General features: G+C 48.3%; 1 long non-coding RNA gene across 1 annotated transcript; it reads left to right on the top strand.

Moving 5' to 3' along the window:
- Positions 1-364: 364 nt before the first annotated feature.
- Positions 365-7,817, top strand: LOC116565773. The gene is made up of 2 exons (XR_004275581.1): positions 365-1,883; positions 6,519-7,817. It is a non-coding gene; the product is annotated as an uncharacterized LOC116565773 (long non-coding RNA).
- The last annotated feature ends 503 nt before the right edge of the window (positions 7,818-8,320 follow it).

Raw genomic sequence — 8,320 nt, forward strand, 5'->3', positions numbered from 1 at the left:
TTTGAGACAGAATATCGCTGTGTTGCCCAGGTTGGAGTGCAGTGGTGCGACCTTGGCTCACTGCAACCTCTGCCTCCTGGGCTCAAGTGATTCTCCTGCCTCAGCCCCCTGAGTGGCTGGGACTACAGGTATGCACCACCATGCCCAGCTCATTTTTGTGTTTTTAGTAGAGACGGGTTTTCACCATGTTGGCCAGGATGGTCTTGATCTCTTGACCTCGTGATCTGCCTGCCTCAGCATCCCAAAGTTCTGGGGGATTACAGGCCTGAGACACTGTGCACAGCCCATAAATTGCCTTTTTTTTTTACAGTTAAGATGTTGACCTTTTAAAATTATGAGTATGAATGTATTATATGACCTTTACTTTTATTTCAGGATAATAAGGGAGTATTATGATATATTTGTGATAGAAAAGAGGCATTGAGTTTGAGAATCACTGCTCTGAGCAAATGGCAGTTCCCTTTTTTCCTAAAAATCATAGGATTTCAGGGTTAGAGGAGCCCTTGACAGTCACTCAGTCCTTTCCCCACTCCATCTAGTATTCAAATCCATGCAGTTGGAGGACCAAGGACCTTCACACACCTGTTTCCTTCCTCCTATGATGTGACCCTTTGGAGTTCCCAGGATGGAACCCAGTGGGAAACAGGCCTGAAGGACCAAGGGCCCAGGCACAGTGAGCTTCACCAGATGTTGGCAGGTAGTATTATAGATATTGGGATCCAAGTGCCATTCCAGATCTCATCCACTTAGAGACGTTGGCATCAGCTCAGTGGAAAACCTAGTCTTACATTGCAAGAGGAAATACTGTACCCTCAGAGGCTCAGTCCATATCAAGGACCCCATAAATGCCGAGCTGGTGGACAAACGCACTGCATCTCAGAACATACCCTGGTGCTGGAGTTCTGAATGACTCCATGGCATCTGATCCTCAAGAAGCACTGGGCTAGGTGGAAAGTAAATAGATGGACTGGGGTCATTAGGAAACTAGAGGCAACTAGGTGAAGATGCCTGCTCTTGGCCGTTTATTCCAGCATCAAGCTTCAGTGACTTCAGATTCTTAGATGAAGGGGCTGTGTCGTGTCAGAAGGGCTGGCTTAGTGAGCTTCAGCCAGGGCCAGCCCCAGTGCCTCTGCTGACAGTGTCCCAAAGCTGCCTTGACAGTAGACGGACCTGAAAGGCACAATGCTGGGTTAAACCACCTGCAACCATGCTCAGATCTTTCCCCCATCTTTCTTCTCCGCTGCCCTCACTACCCCACGAACTTGCCCCTCAGTTGTTCCTTCCCATGCCGTACGCCCTTTCCCCTGGAGATGGACAGCTACACTCCACCTACTTCCCTCTAGCCCCCCTGGGCTGACACAGAGCCCTCTGTCTTCCTGTGGAATGCAGTAGCAATTCTGAGCATGGTGCTGGACAAGAAGTCCAGCTCCCCTCGTAAACTTTATAGCTTAGGAAAATAAACATGTGGTTTAAGGTCTTTGCATAGGCGGTGCTCACTGAGTTTGAGCTTGCTTTACAGAACGACGAAAGAAAATATTGGTAGAGCTAAGAAATTTCTGAGCCAGCCAAGGGACAGTAGTCCAGAAATCTTGGGGAGGGTTTGATGGTTCAGGCAATAAAATGAGGAGTCATCTATGTAACTGTTATCTCACTCCCCTCTCTGCCTGCCTGAGTGATGGAGCCAGGCTCCCTTGTTCCTTGGGGCAAGGAACCAGTACAGGGATAGGGAATCACAGTGTTTCCTAGCTGCAAGGGCCCTTGGAGATGGTTTTACAGATGAGGAAGCAGGGTCCAGAGAAAGGCAGTGATCTGGGAACCACTGTACTTTTCATACAAGCAACCTTCCGGACATCTGCTATGTGCTGTCCCAGCATGGTGAGGGGGTAAGGAGACCACTGAATGCATGTGTGCAAGCAGCGGGGCAGCAGCAGGGTTCAAGGCCATTTCTGAGGTTTACTTCCTGGGTTTGTGGAAGAGAAGAGACCCCTGAAGAAGGAAGAATGACTATGAGGTTTTCAGTTGGGGCAGTGGGTAGTAAGAATAAAAATAAGATCAGTATTGTCTTGTTATTTACTATACATTTACTCTGCCAGGACCTGCTGTCTCCCCACTGAATCCTCAGAACACTGAGAGGCTCATATTAAAGTTCTCAATTTGCAGTTAAGAAAAACTGCAGCTCAAGGGGGTCGAGTCATTTGCCCACAATCACCTAGCTGGTAAATGCAGAGCCAGAGTCAAACCCATGCTGCCTGACCCCTGAGGCCTGGACACCTCTTATAGCTTGCTGGAACAGGCTATGGGAAAGCAGACAAGAAGATTGGCTTAGGCCAGGCTAAATTTGAGGATCCCATGGAATAGTCAGACATAAATGCAGGTCCAGGCTGCAGATGGGCAGCAGAGAGGGATGTGGATTTGGGTTACCTGCTAAAGGAATATTGAAGCCAAGTCTCTTTCCTGCCAAAGTCTCTCTTTGGGACACTGAAACTCCATGTGTAGAGAGGGGTGCAGGAGGACAGGGTGGAAACCTGGGGAAGTCAGTGGTTACAGGCAGGCAGAAGGCACCTGGAGCTCTGTTTACAATGGGCAGGTCTATGCAATCCCACCCCCGAAGTCTAAAGAAGCTGAGAGGCTGAAGAAAGGGGCTGACAAATCCAGTTTCTTAGAAAGAAACATTTAATAGAAACTTAAGAAAAGAAGCCATGTTTAGGTCTCAGGTGGCAGGGACAGGAGATGGTGGATTCACATGCCATTACCCACCAGACCCAGGGCTTATATATCACAGGGGAGGGGTGGTTCGGAAGGGATGTGTGGGACGTTTGTAGTATGATAACATCAAGGTCGTATGACCTAAGGGCAGGATTTACAGCAAGTACTTGCTCTGACACAAGGAACAATGGATATGCTGGGTATCTTAGAAGCCTTCCCAGAACTGGGGATAATCAGAAGTCAACGTGGTGGGTAGCATCCAAGATGGAGTTGCTTTGGCCTTCACAGGCTCTAAAGGTGGCTCTGGCCTTGCTTGCTGCAGAGAAGAGGCCACACCACAGCAGAATGTTCCTGGCTTGCAGGCTGATACTATAGCCACTCAGTGAGAAAAAGCAGTCCCCATGGCAACCAAGGCCATGGGGACAGGTACATGTTCCTCTCCTACTATGCCTTCCAGGCACAGTCATTCTCTCCAGGCCGGGCCAGCAGCATCTGAATCTGAATGCCTACCCTATGCAAGTAGGCATTCACTTCAAACCCAGTATCTTCCCCTTCCAGGAATTTATTCTGAAGACATAACAAGGGGTGTGCATGAGGATATGTATCACAGCATTAGTTCTGTTTGTGAAAAATCACAAATCATATAAATCTCCCACAAGAAAGGATAGATTACACCATTAAATACATGCTGACAGTAAAATCAAATTGTAGAATAATATCGATGGCCAACAGTTTTGACATATTATGTTTTAACTGGCAGGCTACGAACAGTATGAGAACTTTTTGTAATGTAAAGGATGGATATGTGTACATATTTCATAGGCAAACATTAAGTGCACATGCCAGGTGGTTAATAGGATTCTTTTCGGGTTGAGGAATTGTGTCAGTGGGTTTTCTGTCTTTTTCTTTTTTCCGATATTGCAAGGTTGGTTTGTTTTTACATTGAGCATATATTAGGTTTGTAATTTGAAAGAAGAATTCTTTATGTAAGGATTACTCATGAATAATATTAGCAAATGCTTGCCTGGTGCGTATTTTATGCCAAGCTCTGTTCTGAGTGCTTTTCATGGATTAAGTGATTTAACCCTCATGAGAATTTGGACATGGGAACCATGGCGCAGGAGGGCTGGGCAGGTTGCCCAGGTCAGCAGAGTTGGTATGTGGCAGAGCTAGAATCTGAAGCCAAGCCATCTGCCAGCAGGGTCCATGCAATTAACCACTGTACCACACTATTACTCCCCAGTGGAAAAAGGCGATCCCCATGGCCACCAAGGACGTGCGAGGAAGTGCACATGTGCTTTTAGGGGTTTCCTTGATACACCTTGATCCCAAGTGCTCCATGATGGCAATGCTCAGGTACTCTGTGCAGTGAATGAATGCAAGTGACAGGCCCCACTTGTCCCCCAGGATCTGAAAAGATGTTCCAGCTTTTGCTAGGTTTTGAGCACAACCATGATAGGACTTAAGGAACCTTCCCTCCCTACCTTGTCAGTGGGTGACTTGACTTCCTCATCTGCTCTGGAAGATGGCTGTCTGCTGAGAAACCTGTCCTGTCTTCCACCTTCCTGGGAGAGTGGAGGATGGCTCAGGGTATCATGGCTCTGCCCCCATCGGGGGGATTCATTAGCTGTGGTAGATCATTGCTTTGTGGCATTTGACGAACTGTATCTCCTAGAAGTCACACTTCCGTGTGGTCTCTCCCGCATTGACTCTGGAGTTGGCCACGTAGCTTTCTTTGGCCAATGGGATATTAACAAGCATGATGCAAGCAGAGGCTTTATAAGTGCTTGCGCCCCGGGCTTGTCTTCTCAGACAGTGCCTCGTGGAACCCAGCCACCCTGCTGCTAAAAGGAAGTCTAGACTAGACCTGTGGATAATGCAGGGACATGGGAGAGAGGATCTGGAGGATAAGAGGCCATCTTGGACATTCCAGCTTCAAATAAGCTCCCAGATGAATGCAGCTGCTAAGTGAGCCCCGCCAAACCACCCAGCTGAATCCAGTCAACACACAGATTCATGAGAAATCGTAAATCATTGTTGTTATAAGCCACTAAATCAGTAGTTTGTTCAGCAACCACAGGTAACTGAAATACTGGTCTTTTCCTGGACACTTCTGAAAACATATCCATAGACATTTATTAAGTACCCACTGTGTGCCCAGCCCTGTTCTAGGTTCTATGGGATAATCATGAAAGGATTCTGATTAAGAAATGAGACTCTGAGGAGACCAGGCTGCTATAGGCAGTAAGTCTGAAGAAAGGTTATGGCTAAATTGCTGCATAGTAAGGAAAGACGACTATTTCCCCAACTCAGCCCCCAGCATTTCACCTCACAGCAAAACTGCTGTAGCCGATAAACGTGGCAAACAGGGGTGGCATTGTTGGATGCATTGACCTTTTACTTTATTATAATGATGGTTTCGGACACCTTGGGCCCCTGCTTTGTTAAATGCTGTTCCTGTGTCAGGACAGTATTCCCCATGCACTTAAAAGGGAACCATTTGTGTGGCCCTTCAGATCAAAGAAGGTAGATGAGATGGAGAATTGAGTGGCCTACTCAGCTGATGGACTGCGACTCACCATCACTGCTCTTTAGTGGTGGGAGGGGCCTTGCTGGTGCTTCTGCTTGACTCAGCTAGGACTGGGCTGCTCAGAGCTTCATGAATATTCAGCTTCTCCATGAAGGCCTACTGCCTAGAACACTGGAGCTAGACAGACCCAGAGGTCATCTGGCCTGATGTTCTCACTGTTGAAAGGGAGAAACCGAGGCCCAGAGGTGAGAAGGGCTTGCTGGAGGGCACACAAGGTTCATAGCTCCTCCATCACTGGCCTTGGTCTCAGCTGTGGTCTGCAGATCCTCTGAGCCTGCAAATCCCATGCTCTTTCTCTTCCTGGCCTCCACCCTTCTGCTCAGGGCTTGCTTTGGTGGCCAAGCAATCAGGGAACTGAGAAGGTCCAACCAATTGCAACAAGGCTATATACATCAACCTCTGCTTCAGACAGTATACATGAAACTGCAAAAGTGTGAAAAGACACAATTCCACTTAAAGCATTTAAAGGTGTCCTGAGGGGAGTCCTTGGGAAAGCAGGCAGACAGCGCATCATTTTACTTTCTCTCCTAGTTTGATTTTTAATCTGGATTTTGCTTCCAAGGGGCCATGCGTCATACTGCACACTTAAGGGAATGTCAGTTGTACTTGAAACTCTACACATTCCTGAGCAGCCCCGTTTCCCATCTGGACCACCGCAGGACCCCTGGATGGCAGGACCCCTGGCCTCAGGAGCCTTGCTGCTGACATTGGTCCCGAGAAGCCTATTCATAGGGCTTTGTGGACTGGCCACTTCTTTTCTTTGCTTCTTGATCTTTTTTCACTGAGATCAGATGAGGAGAGCCAGGACTATGGGTAAATTGCATGAATCAAAGATACATCTGGAATGTGCTAGGGAGCCTGGGAGGCTGTTCAAGCCAAGGCATCATCATTTCTCAAATCGGGAAAACACAGACATGGAGGGGCAAAGGGGTTTTCCCAAGGCCTGGGGCTGGTGGGCTCGATGCCAGGAGAAGACTTGGGGGTGCTGCCCTCGGCTGGAGGACAGGATGAGTCAGGCCCCCAAGGTGTTTTCCCCACATGGTTTCAGTTCTTAGGTCAGGGTCTTGGCGCCTGAGGGATAGCCTGGTCCAGGCCGCATGGAAATCCCGAGCTGCTGCAGCATCTCACTCGGATCGGGCATGTCTGGGAGGCAGCAGGTTGCCAATAAGTGATTTACAGCATGTTCCCTGATGTTTTACATTTTCATCATTTCATGTTGCAGCCCCATGTACAGTAATGGGATCTGCAGAGGAGTGCTGCGCCCCAGCCTGCTATCTGCAGGAGCCCGAGTGGGGTTCTGCGTAGTCTCAGGTCGCCAGCAATGATTTTCACAGTGTGACTGTGGTGTCTCAGGACCCTGGGACCCAGGACCACCATCGTGACCACCTTCCTAGTCTTCACTGCTTCCTTTACACCTCAACTCCAAAGACCTCTCTGAGCTGCACGCAGTTCTGGGCTCTCGGAGTGGCAGAGGACTTGGGTGCCACGAGAGCACCATGCTCAGCCTCCCCTGACCCTGACTCAAACAAAACTATTAGATGCATCCCCTACCCTATCTATCTGTCTGAGGACTCTCTGAACCTTTCCACTGGTGGGAATGTAAAGTCATGCAGCCCTGTGGAAAGGAGTTTGGCAATTCCTCAAAAGTGTATTATATAGAATGACTGTATGACCCAGCAACTCCCCTCCTAGGCATATGCCCAAAAGAACTGAAAGCAAATACTGGTGCATGCATGCTTATGGGAGCATTTTCCACACCAGCCAAAGGTGGAAACAGATGTCTATCGGCAGATGAATGGCTAGGCAAGGTGTAGTATATACATAGAATGAAAAACTATTCAGCTATAAAAAGGAATGGAATTCTGATACATGCAATAACATGGATGAACTTCAGAAACATGCTAGGCCTCTAAGCTAAGCTAACATGCAAAGAAGCCAGATACTGAAGGTCACATTGTATGATTCTGCTTATATGAAATACCTGGAAAGAGACAGAAAGCAGATCAATGGCTGCCAGGGCCTGGGAGGAGTGATTGCTTCGTGGGTATGGGTTTTCCCTTTGAGGTGATGAAAATATTCTGCAACTAAATAGAGGTAGTAGATGCACAGCATGGTGAATGTTGGTCTTGAACTCCTGACCTAAAGTGCTACTAAACTGTGTGCTTTAAAATGGTTAATTTTATGTTGTGTGAATTTCACCTCTAAGAATTTTTTTCTTTTTTTTTTTTGAAACTGAGTCTCACTCTGTTACCCAGGCTGGAGTGCAGTGGCGTAATCTCAGCTCACTGCAACCTCCGCCTCCCGGGTTCAAGCGATTCTCCTGCCTCAGCCTCCCAAGTAGCTGGGACTACAGGCGCCTGACACCACACCAAGCTAATTTTTGTATTTTTAGTAGAGACGGGGTTTTGCCATGTTGGCCAGGCTGGTCTTGAACTCCTGACCTCAAGTGATCTGCCCACCTCAGCCTCCCAAAGTGCTGGGATTACAGGTATGAGGCACCGGGCCTGGCCTAAGAAAAAAATTTAGTTTAAACTTGCTACTGCCTACAAATCTCACAGCGTCCTGGTGTCACAAATATTAGCCATAACTCCACCTGTTAACCCAGAGCTCCGGGTTCCTGACGTGAGGTGGTTGGTGAGATTGTTGAGGCAGGAATTTGAAGATGGGCCTGCAGTGGGACTGCAGGTCAGGGGGTTGGCACGGGGACCTCTCTTAGCCAGTGAGTGCACTAGAGGCCCACAGCACAGGCATCACACCCTAGATCTTTAGCTTTGTCCTCTCTCCCTGTCCCCATGCACACCGTAACACTCATCATGTGCTTTGCTGCACCTGATGGGAGGAGTTAACGATATGTAATAGTGGTAGCTGAGAACTGGGGGTGTGGGGGTAACATGGCTTCAAGACACTTGCTTTGTGACTGACTGGGAACTATTGAGAGGCCCAGATCTCTAGCTTGGGCTTCCAAACTCAGTGGATGAGCTCAGTTAAGTCCCACCACCACCCCGCCCCTCCGGGAGAACACTC

This window comes from Sapajus apella, unplaced genomic scaffold (assembly GCF_009761245.1).
Source record: "Sapajus apella isolate SASKATOON/1434 unplaced genomic scaffold, GSC_monkey_1.0 scaffold41, whole genome shotgun sequence".
Lineage (NCBI taxonomy): Eukaryota > Metazoa > Chordata > Mammalia > Primates > Cebidae > Sapajus > Sapajus apella.